The sequence below is a fragment of the Chionomys nivalis genome, chromosome 16 (assembly GCF_950005125.1).
Source record: "Chionomys nivalis chromosome 16, mChiNiv1.1, whole genome shotgun sequence".
Taxonomy (NCBI): domain Eukaryota; kingdom Metazoa; phylum Chordata; class Mammalia; order Rodentia; family Cricetidae; genus Chionomys; species Chionomys nivalis.
In genome coordinates this window covers 47,512,669-47,530,258 of record NC_080101.1, presented here as the reverse complement: position 1 = coordinate 47,530,258, position 17,590 = coordinate 47,512,669, and the positions used below count along the sequence as shown (strand labels likewise).

At 43.2% G+C, this 17,590-nt stretch overlaps 1 non-coding gene across 1 annotated transcript; it reads right to left on the bottom strand.

Moving 5' to 3' along the window:
- Nucleotides 1-10,035: 10,035 nt before the first annotated feature.
- Nucleotides 10,036-10,141, bottom strand: LOC130888307 (U6 spliceosomal RNA). Its single transcript, XR_009058441.1, has one exon. It is a non-coding gene; the product is annotated as a U6 spliceosomal RNA (small nuclear RNA).
- Between the last annotated feature and the right edge of the window lie 7,449 nt (nucleotides 10,142-17,590).

Here is a 17,590-nt window from a genome sequence, read left to right as displayed (position 1 = left end):
CTTAATAGTCACTGCCTTGAAGAGGAAGCACATTGTTGCTTCATCAGCCAATTCTCTGAGCAATCTGTCTGTCCACCAAATGCATCAAGGATGTAAGAGATCTGAAGAAATTATAATTCTTTGAACATTGGAAGACTCAGATCGTCTAGGTTTCCCTAGATAAACCAGAACACTGGTTCTTTTGGCATTTCTCACACTTTCTACGTTTTATGACTCTCATATAACTTTTTCTCAGTTCTCCACATTCCCATCTAGATTTTTTGTTGGTGTGTCCAGTATAAGATGTGGACTCTGTAGGTGGTTGGATGGTTCTTATGAACACAGTGAGGGTGTTCTTTCACAGTCTAGTTCACACCGATAATGCACACCGTCCCAGGTTACTGTATTTGCAATCCTGTTTCATCATTGTAGGACGTTAATACCCATGACCTTTCATTTCTCAGATTATATTTAAAGAATTGTTTTGGTTAACCTATTGAATTTTTGTGCACCTATTTTGTAATACTATGTTTTTTCCAGCATTTACTTCTTATTCTTCGTGTCTGCTAGAGAATTTCAACACATTTCTTCATGGGTGGAAAGCAGGAAGTGCATATTCCATGGTGCATAAAACAATCTACTACAGTTCGGGAAGGATGTATGGCAATGTGTATTTTCCACTTAAAATTAAAAATGAAATGACACTTTATTACTTAAACATACTTGGGGACACTGGCATGCTCATACTCCACAGGCCTTTGTCAGGCACATCATGCGGTGACTTGAGGAATTGGCCTTCCACAAACCTGAAGGATTTAATGAGGTGGTCTGATCGCGACTTTTTAGTTGCTGGGCTGATGACAAGATACAACTGAGGAGAGTTGCATCTGGGCTCACAATTCGGAGGAAGCCATGGCAGAGGTAGTAGCTTACTCAGTGGGAAAGACCAGGGAGCAGAGAAAGGGATAGCACTGTGCCAACTGGCTTCCTCCTTTTATTAAGTACAGAACTCTCTACCACTATAGGGCGATGTCATCACATTCCAAGTGGGTTTTCCTTCCCTCGAGAAAGTTTCTTCGGAGACTCCCTCACAGATGATCCATAGGTATCCCTCATTAATGCAATTTTTTTATAGTACAGGAACATATCGATTTGTTTAATTTTTGTAAAGGTGAGTCCTTTCTGTTGGATTTTTTTTTTTTTTTAAATTTTCGAGACAGGGTTTCTCTGTAGCTTTTGGTTCCTGTCCTGGAACTAGCTCTTGTAGACCAGGCTGGCCTCGAACTTGCAGAGATCCGCCTGTCTCTGCCTCCTGAGTGCTGGGATTAAAGGCGTGCGCCACCACCGCCCGGCAGACCTGCTCTTTTCTGAAGTAAAATAGAGGAGTAGTGGATCTGGGGAAGAGGCGAGGCTGGGAGGATTGGAGGGAAGGGAGGGGAAGCTAAAGTCAAGATATAATGTATGAGAGAAGAGTTTTTGCCCTCACCAGTTGTGAATTCCTAGGAAGGTTACCAATATCATATCCAGATTGTCATCTGTAAAGTGAAGATAATAATGGTATGAATAGGTTTTAGTTGTTCTGAAGATGGAATTAATATACACAGTGGGTCTACCCCTCTGCTGAAAATATTTGAGAAAATAGGTTGTGCCCATAGGAAATATGAAGACATTTTCCTTGATCATTACCAAGATAGAAAAAGGATCTGTGTTGTTTTAAGCATTATCAGCAATATAGAGATGATTTAAAGCATATGCTAACATATAATTATAATACGTACAAAAGTTATACCTTTAAAACATTGTGATGCTGGGAATCAACCCAGGACCTCTGTGCTGGACAACACTACTGAGTAGCAGCTCCAGTCCTGTGTTTATCTGAGACAGGGTCTCCCTATGTAACCCAGTGTGGCCTTGAGCTCAGGATCTCCTTGCTCCAGCTTCCTAAGTGCTGGAGTTCCAGAACTGCACCGCCATGCCTAGCTATCCACTTCAGTGCTGTTTTAAATATCGTTTTCTATAAGGGAGCTGAGCATCTGCAGATCTTGGTATCCATGGGGGTCCTAGAGCCGAGCCAGTCTTCCATGGATACAGAGAGACAGCAGTATATGGAAATCTCTGTATAATAAGCATTACATAAGCACTAGCTGTTATTACTAAAAAAGAGTACTTGACTTTCTAGATGAATTATGCATTTTTTTCTCTGACAAAAAAACCCTAAGCAATCCATATTTCTTTACCCTTTCTGTGATAGTGCCTGTGGGCATCATGCTACCCAACAAATAATGAATACTCTCTTTCCTCCTCCTCCTCCTCCTCCTCCTCCTCCTCCTCCTCCTCCTCCTCCTCCTCCTCCTCCTCCTCCCCCTCCCCCCTCTCCTTCTTTTCTTTCTAATTTATTTATTTACTTTACATCCCGACTGCAGCCTCCCCTCCCTCCTCTTCTTCTCTTCCCTCCCCCACCTCCCCTCTGTTTCCACTCAATCCACCCCCCCCTCCATATTCACTCAGAAAGAAAGCAGCAGATTGGCATCAGCAAGCATAGCATATCAAGCTGCCATAAGACCAAGCCCTTCCCCATGTATTCAGGCTGGGCAAGGCGATCCAGTGTAAGAAATAAGTTCCCAAGAGCCAGTCAAAGTGCCAGGGATAGCCCTGCTCCCACTGCCAGGAGTTCCACAAATAGACCAAGCTACACAACTATCACATATATGTAAAGGGCCTAGGTCAGTCCCATGCATGCTCACTGGTTGTTGGTTTAGACTCTGAGTACCCATGAGCCAGGCTAGTCATTTCTGTGTTTTCCTGCAATGTTCCTGATCCCCCGGCTCCTACAATCCCTCCTCCCTTAGCAGGAATTCCCAGAACTCAACCCAATGTTTGGCCATGGGTCTCTGAATCCTCCTCCACCAGTCTGGAAGAAGGCTCTACGATGACAACTAGAGTAGTAACCAATCAGAGGGGATGGCCAGTTCAGCCTAGGCATCTACTACTGGGCAGGAGTCTTAGCTGGGGCCATTCTTGTAGACTCATGGGAATTTCTCTTGCATCAGGCTTTTACCCAACCCAGAAAAGCCCTCCTTTCCAAACATCTCTCTCAACACTCTCTCCCTCCACCTCACCCTCAAGTTCCCATGCCCCCCCCACTCTCCCCCCCCCACCAGTCCACCCAGTAGGTCTCCTCTGTTCCTCCTTCCCAGGTTGATCCATATGTCTCCCATTAGAGCCTCCTTGTTATGGAGCCTCTTTGGGTCTGTAAATTGTACCATGGTTCTCCTTTACTTTACAGCTAATATCCACGTGAGTAAGACCATGTTTGTCATTACCTCATTCTATATAGTTTTTTTCTAGAGCCATTCATTTGCCTTCAAATTTTCTGATGTCATTTTTTTTTTTTTTACAATACTCCATTGTGTAAATGTACCACATTTTCTTTATACCTTCTTCGATTAAGGGGCATCTAGGTTATTTCCAGATTCTGGTTATTACAAATAAAGCTGCTATGAACAAGTTGAACAAGTGTATGATTAAGCATTCTTTGGATATGTGATATCTTTGGGTCTTGAGGTAGATTGATTTCCAACCTTCTTAAACCACCAAATTGATTTCCAAAGTGACTATACAACACCCACCAGCCATGAAGGAGTGTTTCCCTTGCTCCATTGTTGAGAGTGGGGTTTTGAAGTTTCCCACTATTAAAATGTGGGGTTCAATGTATGATTTAAGCTTTCGTAATGTTTTTTTACAAATGTGTGTGCCCTTGTATTTGGGGCATAGATGTTCAGAATTGAGACATCATCTTAGTGTTTTTTTTTTCCTTTTATGGATATGAAATGTCCTTCTCCATCTCTTCTGATTAATTTTGGTTTGAAGTCTATTTTTTTTTTTTTTAGATATTAGGATAGTTACACCAGCTTGCTTCTTCAGTCCATTTGATTGGAAAATCTTTTTCTAATACTTTACTCTGAGGTGATGTCTGTCTTTTATGTTGAGGTGTCTTTTTTGTATACAGCAGAAGGATGGATCCTGTTTTTGTATCTATTCTATTGGCCTGTGTCTTTTTATTGGCGAATTGAGGCCATTGATACTGAAGGAAATTAACGACTGGTGACTGTTAATTCCTGTTATTTGTTGTTCGTGTTGTTTTTGTTGTTGGTGGTGGGTTGTGTATGTGTGTATCCCTCTGGTGTGGTATTATCTATTGCCTGTGTTTTTGTGGGTGTACTTAACTTCGTTGGGTTGGAATTTTCCTTCTAGTACCTTTCGTAGAGCTGGGTTTGTAGATAGATGTTGATTTTAATTTGCCTTTGTCATGAAATATGTTTTCTCCATCTATGATGATTGAAAGTTTTGCTGGGTATAGTAGTTTGTACTGGTATCCATAGTCTCTTAGAGTCAGCAAGAGGTCTGTCCAGGCTCTTTTGGCTTTTAGAGTCTCCACTGAGAAGTCAGATGTAATTCTGATAGGTCTGTTCCTTTGCAGCTTTTCATATTCTTTCTTTATTCTGTATGTTTAGTGTCTGGATTTTATTATATAACGAGGGCACCTTTTTTTCTGGTCCAGTCTATTTGGTGTTCTGTAAGCTTCTTGTACCTATATAGGCATATCCTTCTTTAGGTTGGAAAATTTTTCTTCTATGACTTTTGTTGAATATATTTTCTGGGCCTTTAAGCAGGGATTCTTCTTCTATTACTATTATTCTTAGGTTTTTTTTTTTTCATAGTGTCCCAGATTTCCTGGATGTTTTAGGGTAGGAACTTTTTAGTTTTAACATTTTCTTTGACCAATAAATCTATTTCCTCTGTTGTATTTTCAACACGTGACATGCTCTCTTTCATCTTTTGTACTTTGTTGATGATGCTTGCACCTGTGTTTCTTGTTTACTTACCCAGGTTTTCCATTTCCAGAATCCAGTTTGTGTTTTCTTTGTTGCTTCTATTTTCATTTTCAGGTCTTGAACAGTTTTGTTTCCACCAACTGTTTGTTTTTTCCTGACATTCTTTAAGAGATTTATTGATTTCCTTCATTTTTTTCATTGTCTTTTCCTCCATTTCTTTAAGGGGGTTTTCTGTTTCCTCTTTAAGGACCTCTATCATCTTTGCAGAGGTATTTTTTTTTAAAAGATTTATTTATTTATTATGTATACACTGTTCCTCTGCATGTATGCCTACATGCCAGAAGAGGGCACCAGATCTCATTACAGATGGGTGTGAGTCACCATGTGGGTGCTGGGAACTGAACTCAGGACCTCTGGAAGAGCAACTAGTGCTCTTAATCTCTGAGCCATCTCTCCAGCCCTTGTAGAGGTATTGTTAAGGTCGTTTTCTTGTGCTTCAGCAGTGGTGGACTATTCAGTTCTTGCTGCTGTAGGATAGCTGAGTTCTGGTGGAAGCATATTGTCTTTTCCATTATTCATTGTGTTCTTACACTGGCATTTAGGCATCTGGATTTGGGGTGATTATAAGTCTAGGTGTTGACTCCTGTGTTTATCTTGGTTGGATGGGTGTTTTGTTCCTTGGTTTCTGTTTCCTTTCTTGTCTTTAGGCCTAAGTGGCCAAGGGTTCTAATCACTGATGAGTCTTCAGATTCAATACGGTGTCTCTGATGGGGTTTTGGGGACTTTGGGGTCCCTTGATTTGGTCAGATCTCTGTTAAAACTAAAGTCTTTTTGGGTCTCTAGATCTGGCCTGGCCTCTAGTAAAGCCCAAGTCTTCTGAAGTTCCTGGAACCAACCAGGCCTGCGGTGGAGCTGCTGGGGCTCTTCTTTAGACTATATGCAGGCCTATGGTGTCTGTTCTAACTGGTGTGGACTGTGTCTGGGCCTATGGAGTCGGCTGGAGTTCTGGGGGAAGGGCCACTTGACCACTGTTGAGAGCAGTTGTGGCTGGTGTGGTCTGTACGTCAGGAAGTCTGTTGGGGTTGGGGACAGGACCCAGCAGCAGCAGGGCCAAGGATGAACTGCAATGACTTTGGCCTGGTTAATGGTCACAAGCGACAGAATCCAGGGACGGAGACAGGTCCACTGGTAGGGTGGTCACTCACCTGTTTTGGCTCGTGTGGCCTGGGCCTGCTTGGCAGATATAGTCTAGGATTGTGGGGGAGGAGCCAGCTGAGGAGCCTGGGACTAGCTGGAGTGGTCATAGGCTTGAGGAATGGCCGCTGGGGACAGAATCCAGGTAGGAGTGCAGCTGGCTGGTAGGCAGGTCACTCACCCATTCTGACCAGTGTGTTCTGTGCCTCAGTTGTGGAAGTCCTCTGGGATTGGGGGTGGGGGCCCAGCAGCAGCAGGGCCAGGGATAATCTGGGATGGCACTGGCCTGGGGAAAGGTCGAGGTGAACACAATATATATATACATGTATATATATGTAGCGTGCCACGGCGCTCTGCCCGCCATGTTCTCATGGTCTGGCACTAAGCCCGTTGCCGCCATTTGCTAGTTGTCCCTAGTGGTAAACAACTTCTGTGCACGCTCGCCTCTGGCCCAAGAGTGGTTTGAATCCACCTATCAATTGCTCACACGTCTTGCTCACGCGATCGCCTCAGTGTGGGCCGAGCCAATCAAACAATGACACATCATAGGCAGACCAGGCGCTGTATATACAACCCACTACCCACCCCCCCACCCACCCCCCCCCCACCCCCCCCCCACCCCCCCCCGGCGCAGTTGGGCTTGGGGTCTTTTCGCCTCCATCTTATCTTCAGTCTTCAGTCTTCTGCTGGCGGAGTTACGCGCCATACACACACACACACACACACACACACACATATATATATATATTCTGAGAAAGTGCTTTAGGGAGAACATTTTGAAACGGTTTAGAAATATTTCTAAATATTTCCATTGTAAAACTTAAATTAACATTGCTATGGGCCAACTATATCCCCAACCTTTGTTTTGTTTTTGTTTTGAGACGGTTTCACTAGATAGCCTAGCTTGGCCTCAAACCCCTGTTCTTCCTACTCTGCCTCTTGAGTCCTGGGATCGTAGGTGTGGGCTACCATGCTCTGACCAGTATATAATTTCTTTGAAAAGCAATTCAATGTGTGTATGAGCCAAAGACATATAAAAATCTATATACATTAAAAAGGGGAAGGTATGGTTTTCCACTTATTTAAAGACTTTTCCAAACAATGAACGTCAGGGAGTCCCACCCGGGTCTGTTGAAGAGGTCACCTGCCAAGTTTCTGTTGGTGACAATTCCTGATCTGTAGCAGAGAGGCTGCGATTTACTAATGGAACTTCAGCCAGAGCCTTCAAAATAAAAACAGGTCGTTGAGCAAATACGGCCAACAGCAAGGAATTTCTTCCATTTAAACCGAAATAGCTTTTGAAATGTCCACTCAGCAATGGCGGCTGTTAAAGTGAAGCATTACTGTGAGCCTGAAACCTGATCTTCAATTCCTGATCTTCATAAAGTCTTACACCAACATCCCAAACAGAAGTAAACACCTAGGAATAAAACGGTGTTTTAGCAGTTCAACAGGTTTTGGCAAAAAGACTTTTATACCATCAGTAAAATGCTGTGTGCATGTGTGTGCCTGTGCATGTTTGCGCGCATGCTCATCAGGAGAGATGGCTCAGCCGCTCAGAGCGCTGGCTGTTCTTCCAGTTATCATCTATATGACAACTCAGTCATCTGTAACTCCAGTTCCAGGTGACCCGACGCCCTCTTCTGGACTCCACAGGCACCGCACATGCACACATGCATGCAGGCAAAACAAAAATACAAATAAGTAAACTTAAAAACAATTTTAAAATATACAATATTACTTAGCCTCCACATCTCTACCCCTTCTGAGTTATCTGAGAATGCAATGCTCTTTGTTCTCTCCTTCACTCAGTAGCTGCTGAGACGATGTAAGTTCAGAAAAGAGAACTAAAAATACAATAATCGCCTTCAAACCATACTTAACATTATGTGGGTACGTGATAAGGAACTGTACCCACAACCAACTGACATATCTGTGTGCTTCTCTGCCCCTCCCTCTGGCTCTACCCAGTCTTCTAAACAGCAAGAACTTGCTGTTAAATTCAAAGACTTGAATTCGAAACTGATCATCTGAACACTTGCTTTGTTTTACAGAGTCTGAATGAAGCATTGTGGCTTTTTCCTCTTCCGTATATCTACAAAGTATATCACATGACAGTCATGTGAATGGAAACATTACTGTGAACAAGGATTTCCTTTGCACAGCGATGTGTAAGACCTAAAAGGTGCAGGGTATAGAACTGCACTCTGATTTCAAGAGGGGTCCTCTCCTCTCCTCTCCTCTCCTCTCCTCTCCTCTCCTCTCCTCTCCTCTCCTCTCTTCCCCTCCTCTTCCCTTCCCTTCCCTTATCTGCTGTGGATTGAACCCAGAGCCTTGCATGTGCCTGGCATGAGCTCTATCATGGAGCTACATCCTAGTCTTAAGGGAATTTTATGTTCTTGACACAACTTGAAATAATTGGAAGAAAAAAAAAAGCAAGGAAAGCTTCTTAAGTTTTTCTTCATGGCCGAGTGTGCCTGTTGCTATTCTGCGGCTCTAACTATTGTATTGTTTCCACCAAGTGCTGTCTCTTCACACCTGGTGTTGTGCTGTTTGGAGGTTTTATGGCATTGTCTCTGGCGGTTGTCATCTCTTACAGATTTTTGTCTCCTTACCTGTCATGTCGGTCCGTGACAGGAAAATTCTATTTTATTTCTACTTATTTGCACTGAAAAGCAGTCAGCTGGGGGGAAAAAGTGGGCAAGAATGGAAGCTAAGACCCTGAAAAGAACGTTCTTCATGTGCTCAAAGCAGAGTCCTTGGACTCCCCACACCGCCCAGACCAGCATTGAACTCAGGGCCTTGTGCATTATAGTGGAATTCTGTATTTCTCCCTAAATAGCAATGGAAAGTGGTGGTTTGGGGTATTTAAGGCAAGAGGCTGACCACATGACTTCCTGTGGTTTGTTTACTTTTAGATCTCAAATAAGCAAAGCCAAAGTTCTCAGCTTTAGAAGAATGTGTGCCCGTTTCTTTGATTTATTTTCAAATAACAGGGTCTCTCTGTACAATTAGACTAGCCTAGAATCCAAGAGCCTCTTGTTTCAACCTCCAGGGTGCGGGGATTTACAGGCATGTACCACTATGCCTGGCCAGTTTATCCTTTTTAAAAGCAAGCAGTGACTAACAGTTCAGAAACTTTAGCTGGAATGAGCAGTATATGAGCCCCTGGTAATATTTGACGCCACATAAGCTGTGGAAACCATGGTGCTCAGTGTGCTGTTTGAATTTAGCTGGCACTTTTCACGCCATCCTTCCCACAAAATGCCCATTTTCATTACAATCAACTTTTGTTGGAAAAGAAAAAGAAAAGCACAATTTGAACCAATTTTTAAGATAGTCCAATGATTAAGGACACAGTTCTGGGCTTAAAATCTCATTGTAACACTCCTTTATCAGCTCTGGATCCAGACCCATTTCTTTTTTTGTTTGTTTGTTTGTTTGTTTCTTTGTAGCTTTGGAGCCTGTCCTGGAACTAGCTCTTGTAGAACAGGCTGGCCATGAACTCACAAAGATCCGCCTGTCTCTGTCTCCCGAATGCTGGGATTAAAGGCAATGTGCCACCACTGCCCGGCAAGACCCATTTCTTAACTAGCCTCATTTCTCATGGTAAAAGTAGTTTTCACTTCATAGGGTTATTCGAGGAGTAAGTGAGACAAACACACATGAGGTAAAAATTTAAGTTATCTGTCTGAATTACACGCATAATGTATATAACACTAAGGTTGGTTGATGATTCGTGTTCTCTGCCTTCTACTTTCTTCCAAGAATGTGCTGCATCATATGACAAAGACCTAATGTTGCATATGGAATTACGTCATCTTCCAGCTGTCAGCAAGAAAGAGATTATCCCTGGTGGACCCGATGACTACCAGGACCCTAAAAACTGGGAAAGGGAACAAAGGGTCAGATAAAGGAGATGTTGCTGCCTAGCATGTGGGAGATTCTGTGTGCTTTGTGCGATCCCCAGCCCTGTATAAGAAGGGGGGAAGCAACATACAAAAGTCAGTAGCTTTTTTTCTATTTTTAAAATATGGAACACTTTCATGAATTTTTGCTGCATTCTTGAACAGGATCCATGCTAATCTTCTCTGTATCATTCCAATCTTTTTGTGTATGTGCTGCCAAAGCAAGTTCATAAGTAGCTTTTCTTTATACTAACAACTAATCTGCTAAGCAGGGAAGAAATGGGGGGTTGGGGAGTCCCACTCATGGTAGCTTTTTATATTTTTTATTTATTTATTTATTTATTTATTTAGGTTTTTCGAGACAGGGTTTCTCTGTGGTTTTGGAGCCTGTCCTGGAACTAGCTCTTGTAGACAAGGCTGGTCTCGAACTCACAGAGATCCGCCTGCCTCTGCCTCCACCACCGCCTGGCTCACGATGATAGCTTTTTACAAACAGGAATAAGAGCTAGGTGGTGGTGGCGCACGCCTTTAATCCCAAGACTCGGGAGGCAAAGGCAGGTGGATCTCTGTGAGTTTGAGGCCAGCCTGGTCACACAGGACTGTTACACAGAGAAACCCTGTCAAGAAGAAAAGGATCTTTCTAACTGAAAACTTTAAGAGACTGGAAAGAAAATGAAGAAGACCCCAGGAGATGAAAAAGACTCCATGCTCATGGATTGGTAGAATTGGTGTTGTGGAAATGACCATGATGCTGAAAACGATGCACTGATTCAAAGCAAGCTCCATCAAACTTCCCATGAGTTCTTGACACTGCTGGGGAAGGCAATCGTAAAATTCATACTGAGGCACAAAGAGCTCTGAAGAGCTGAGGTAATTCTTAGTAGAAAGAGCCAAAGTGTCACAATATAAGGTTTCAAATTACATTATGGAGCCACAGAAACAAAAATAACATGGTATGGGCGCAAAAACAGATCTGAAGGCCATTGAAATAGAAGACCTAGAAATAAACCACACAGATATAGCCACCTAATTTTCTGACAAAGATGTCAAAAACATACATTGGAGAAAAAACCATGGTCCTAGAAAAACTGGATTCCCAAATAGATGTACAAAACTGGATACATATCTCTTCACCCTGCACACACAAGACAAATCAAAATGGATCAAATACTTCAATGTAAACCTAAAATTTTGGCAGTGCTAGGGGTAAAAGACTGCAACATGGCGACATTCTAGGATACAGAGATGGCCCAGCAAGGCACTTGCCCCCAAGCTTGACCATCTGAGTTTGACTTCTTAGGACCCACACGACTGAGACAGAGAACAAATCCCCACAAGTTATTTTTTAACATTTCATGTGCTGTGGCATATGTATGTGCTCACACACACACACAAACACATAATGAATGTAAAAAATGTAACCTCTGCCCTTATGTTCTAATGTCTTTGGTGTGGGAAGGTGCTCTGCAGGATACCAAAAGAGAAATGTAAACCCAACCCATCCACTGAATCTTTGATCTATGATGGTGTCCCGTCTGTAAAATGTGCTAGGGCAGTGGTGGCACAAAACTTGTAGGAGCAACCAACCAATGTCTGATCTGACTTAAAGCCCACTCCATGAGATGGAACCCATACCTGATACTGCTTGGTTGACCAAGAACCAGAGACTAGATATCCCAGAGACCTAGGGTAAAACCAAATACTACTATTCTAAACACACACACGCACATACACACACATACACACACAAAACAAACAAAAAAAAAAAACAACAGTAAAATGACCCAGAGGGAGACCTTGGAACACACAGCTCTAAATGGGAGGTCTCCATCAAATACCTCCCCTCTGAGCTCAGGGAATCCCAAGGAACACAGAAAAAAAATGTAAAGAATTTACAAATGGAACCAACCAGGTATGATGGCACACACCTTTAATTCCAGTACTTAGGAAGCAAAGGCAGAGCATCTCTGTGAGCTTGAGGCCAGCCTGGTCTACATCGCAAGTGCCGGGACTACACTGAGAGACTCTAAGAAAACAGACAAACAAAAGAATTGACAAATAGCATGAAATTAACTTCAACACAGCAAAGGAAACAATCACCAAAATGAAGATCCAGCCTACAGAATGAGGGAAAACATCTTTGTCAGCTTTTCACCAGACAAGGGATAATATCCAAGATATATAAAGAACTTCAACAATTAATTGCAAAAATCCAAATCATCTAATAGACAAATAGGCCAATAAATTGAATGGTCTGTAGTCTGCTAAAGAACGGAAGAGGGAAAATTGTACCAAAATTGTTTTCCCATCTCATCATGGGAGGGTTTGAACTTGAGGCCTCATTTAGGAAGAAGTGACATAAATTTTTGAAATACTCAAAATTACACAATACCAAAAAGTAAAACGTCAGATAGAATTTATACATACTTGAGGCTAAATGTAGCAGCATCTGCCAGTAATCCCAGCACGTGAGAGGCTGAGGTAAGAGGATGGCAAGTCCAAGGCCAGACTGGGCTCCGTAAAGAGACCATAACTCAAAAGAAAAAGGTCAAGCGAACTAAAACACTGGCAGATGTGTGAGAGAGGCAGTTCTGGTCTGAGAATCACAGAGCTATATGAGAGAAGATGGGTGAGCGTGTGCGAGCAAATTGTATGGGAGGCCCCAATGCCACCACTGGGACCCTTCTCCAGCAGGAGCTCTGTGCCCTGGATGAGGACATGGCACACACTAGACCAAAACCAGAATGGAGGGCTGGGGGTTTGGCTCAGTGGTGGATCATTTGCCTAGCATGGGAAAACTCCAACACAACAGAAACATAGAAATGGGGCTGTAGACTCTCCAAAAAGGACAAAGGAGTGAAGGAACAGAGGCCAAGTGGAAGATGTGACATGTCCACATGCTAGCTCTGTGAGGGTGACACGTCCACGTGCCAGCTCTGTGGGGATGGCACGTCCACGTGCTAGCTCTGTGCGGGTGACAGTCCACGTGCCGGCTCTGTGGGGATGTGACACATCCACGTGCCAGCTCTGTGGGGGTGGCACGTCCACGTGCCAGCTCTGTGGGGGTGGCACGTCCACGTGCCAGCTCTGTGGGGGTGGCACGTCCACGTGCCAGCTCTGTGGGGGTGACACGTCCACGTGCTAGCTCTGTGGGGGTGACACGTCCACATGCCGGCTCTATGGGGGGTTATATGTCCACGTGCTAGCTCTGTGGGGGTGACACGTCCACGTGCCAGCTCTATGGGGGGTGATATGTCCACGTGCTAGCACTGTGGGGGTGACATGTCCACATGCTGGCTCTGTGGGGATGGCACATCCACGTGCTGGCTCTCTGGGAGATGATATGTCCACATGCTAGCTCTGTGGGGAATGAGGCAGAGAACTAACACAGACTGAGAGCAGCAAAATCTCAACATACACCATTGATGATGTTTTAAATTACTCTGCAGTAGTTTAAGGCATTTAAAAGCACATTTTATCTTTTGATTAATTTATTTAGTAGTGTCATGCTCCCAGCAAGACTGAAGGAAGTAAAGAGCTCTCATTCCCATACACATTTGGCCCCCACACCACAGGCACAACCTCCCCCAATATCAACGCCCATACCACCATGGGCATGTTAAAGCTGATATCCCTACACTGAAATATTACCACCTGAATCCCACATTTCATGTTCAAGATCACTGTTGGTGTTATAAAGTCTATGGCTTTGGACACGTGTATAATGACATGTACCCACTGTTATAGCATTGTGTAAAATAGTTGTGCTTCCCTAAAAATCCTCCATTCCATACCTGGTAGAAAACCTAACATGACAACAAGCTTGACTATTATAGATGACTATCTATTAACCTGTGTTTCTTAATTATACATTACATCTTTGAATGAGCTACACAAACACAATACCTTAACCAAGAGCAGAAATATAACAAAATTGACCTGAAATTTGTATCAATAAACCAAGATCCATACCAATGCAAATTTCTATAGAATATCCCCCTTTAAATGTAAACAAACATTTATAAACAATCATTTAGGGAATTTGGGCATAGTTCTCTCCAAAGTGCTTCTTACTTTTTGTTGGGCAAAGTAATTTTTGGGGGTGTATATGGCGACCATTTGAGGGTCTTGGTACATTAAACCACATTAGTCTGGAAGGATTTTACAGGTTCTCACCCCCTGTTGGAACAAAAAAGAACCTCTTTTCCAAAGCAACATATCCTTAGACCCAAATTATGAAGACAAGATACCTTTAAAGTACATATGCTGGTTTAGCTTAGCAGCCTGTACAGTGAAATGTCTCTCTGTACTTAGGTCCTTCACAGTCAAAAAATTTAAAGAAAACACAATAATATACAAAATCCAGACTCTCTGTGTATTTTCTGTCTTTACGTGGCTTATTTTTCTTACTCTATTCTTTTTCTACAAGTTTAATATTTATTCTATTATCTTTACTCCTTTAATCTATGACTGTCTAAACTCTTTTATATTACATTTACTGTCTCTTTACCCTTTTTCTTCTCTCTCCTAAGCCTAAGTAAATTTTTTAAACACACTGTGTCTCGTTTAGAGGTCTTTATGTCTGAATCTGTCCTATTGTGTATCTGAAATCCTTTTCTATCCAGGAACACTTTTTAAAATACTAAGCGGCATTACTAGGACTAAGGCTGCTTTGCCTTTTGGCTCCACCCAGTCCAACGTGGCTGAGGTCCATTCATTACCTCTGAGAGCCATTCTCTCCATCCCAGATTCAGGGTCTGGTCACAGCAGGTCTGTGTTTCCATAAAGCACTCTGTTCACGAACCCTATTTAGATGCCCCATTGCTGGACCTCTCAAGTCAGAGTTCCATGCTAGCAGTACACCATTTCAAACCCTTCAAAACCACGTGGGTTTTCTCTTTCTGCTACTGCTGAATCAGGAAGACCTCTCTTAAAGGAATCATGCCTCTGCTTGCTTCTAGCAAACACAGCATTAAACTGTTTGTGTGTGTGTGTGTGTGTGTGTGTGTGTGTGTGTATAGAATTCCTTTTCAAGCTCTCTCAGGTTTTCATGTGGATGTAAGTACCCACATTGGTACACCAATCTGTAGTTGTTGGCTGTTTGTTTCCCTGTCGCCCAGACTCTCGAAATAATCACACAGGAACTATATTATTTAAATCACTGCTTGGCCAATCACTTAAGCGTATTGCTAACTAGCTCTTATATCTTTGGTTAACCCATTTTGATTATTTTATATTTTATTATGAGGCTTGTGACCTACTGGCAAGGTTCTGGAACATCTATCTCTGGCACCAGATCCATGGCTTCTCACTGACTCCACTTTCTTCCTCCCAGCATTCAGTTTATTTCCTCTGCTGCCCCTGCCTAGCTCTATTCTGTCCTCTCAAGGCCAAAACAGCTTCTCTATTCATTAACCAATAAAAGCAACACATATACAGAAGAACTTCCCACACCACATACCTGCCTTATCCTTCCCTCTGCTCAGCTTCCGATCTTTCTTCTGTATTTGCAGATCCAAATATCATGCAATTGGATCCATAACGTATGTGGCCTTTTCAGACTGGCTACTTTCCCTTGGTTAATATATAGCCTCCCCCCAATCTTTTCATTTGTTTTCAGTGCTGAACAGTATTCTGTTATGTGGACACACCAGTTTATTTACCCACTTACCTCCTCTAGGACATCGTGGTGGTTGCCATGGTTTCTGCAGTTATAAATCAAGTGAGGTATTAGTTTTCTTTTGTGTCACGGTGACCAAAAAAACTGACAGAAGCCAGGGAGAAATGTATGACTGTGGCTCAAAGATCCAGTCCCCTGGGGCAATGAAAGCTCAGGTGAGCAGTTCCACTCGTACTGGCAGCGTGTGGTGGGGGCTGTTTGAACCATGGGACACGGGATCAGAATGACAGAAACAAAAGATGGCTCAACCTTTGGCAGCCCTCCTCAGTGGCCTGCTTCCACATCCTACAGATTCCAGAACCTTCCCCAAATTGCAGCACAGGCTGGGGAATAAGGGTTTAAAACATGAACACATATTTGGGAGACATTTCAGATTCAAGCCGTGATGAACTGTAATAAATATTCTTTGCAATTTTTTATGTAGAGAAAGCACCTTTACCCATACAGTCTGAATATAGGTGCCAATTTCTTGACTACGCCCTAATAAGCCAAATACAACAAACCAATGTATTGATCGGTCTGACTAAAATAGTTGCTCTTGTTTTGTTTTTTGTTTTTGATTTTTTTTTTGTTTTGTTTTTTGTTTTTTGTTTTTCGAGACAGGGTTTCTCTGTGGCTTTGGAGCTTGTCCTGGAACTAGCTCTGTAGACCAGGGTAGTCTCGAACTCACAGAGATATGCCTGCCTCTGCTTCCAAGTGCTGGGATTAAAGGCGTGTGCCACCATCACCCTGCTTAAGAGTTGCTCTTGTAAAATGTGGTGGGGACTGAGAATATGGCTCAGCAGCAAAGTGTTTGCCATGCAGGCATTCAGCCCCCCAAAGACAAACTTTTCAAAAGCCTGGTACAGTGACATTCACTAGTGATCCCAGCTCTGGGGAGAGAGGGACAGGAAGATCCCTGGGGCTCTCTAACCAACCAGCTTACTTGGCAAGTTCCAGCCTGTAAGATACCCAACACACACAAACACTCTCTCTCTCTCTCTCTCTCTCTCTCTCTCTCTCTCTCTCTCACACACACACACACACACACACACACACACACACACCTTCTCTTCTTCCCCAACTGTTAACAGTGGGTCAGTGGATCAGTGAGGCAGTGGGTCAAGTTTGCTGGAATTTGCTTCCTTTGGAGCACAGGGCTCAGACACTCATGGACTGACCTAGCAAAAGTGACATCTTCGTGCCTCTTCATCCTGTCTTTAAAATGGGAATTTTAAGTTTCTATCTCATGCCTAAATGAATTATAACTGGCATGTAACGTGCTTTAGAGAGAACGAGTACGTGCGTGGATCTCTTTGTACATGCTGGTCTCGTACAATTCTGGTGAGGTCATCCTGCTGATCAGAGTATCACGTCCGCAATTTGATTATATCCTACTTACAAACCCACAGTGTAGCCTGTTACTATTTCATGGATGGTAGCAGAAGGCGCTGCCATCAAACCAGGCCACATAGTGTGCCGACCCCTGGGCAATGTGGTCTGGTGAAGAAGAAAGTTTATTCTCAGGACCTTGAATCCTCGAGGATAGGGTAGGGGACCTTAATGAGACAAGCATGGCCACTAAAGGCTTGGATACTGGCAGAGAAGTAGGTAAGTGGTCTGTGGGTGTGCAAGCAAGCTGCCTGGCTCCTCAGGGTACTCACGTTCAGAACAGGTGATGTTGGCATGACTCAAGGGTGCAGTCAGCGGTTTCCTGGCATCAGATGGCAGGAATTAGATGCTTAGGCAAGCCCAAATAAAGTGGTTTTGACAAAAAACAGCTTTCTAGTCCCTGAGAAGTAACTAAGACCGCTGTTATCATCATAACAAAAACATCAAAGGTATTGCCTCCTGTGGAACTAGAGGGATACTAGACATACTGCCCGGCTATGTGACCTCCAAAATTAACAATTTTTTACTCATCTGAAAGCAGTGAAGCTACAGGGTTCACTTTCCTTTCAATTCAACAGGAGTTGTCTGAGTCAGGAAAGAAATTTCGCACAGTAAACTAACAA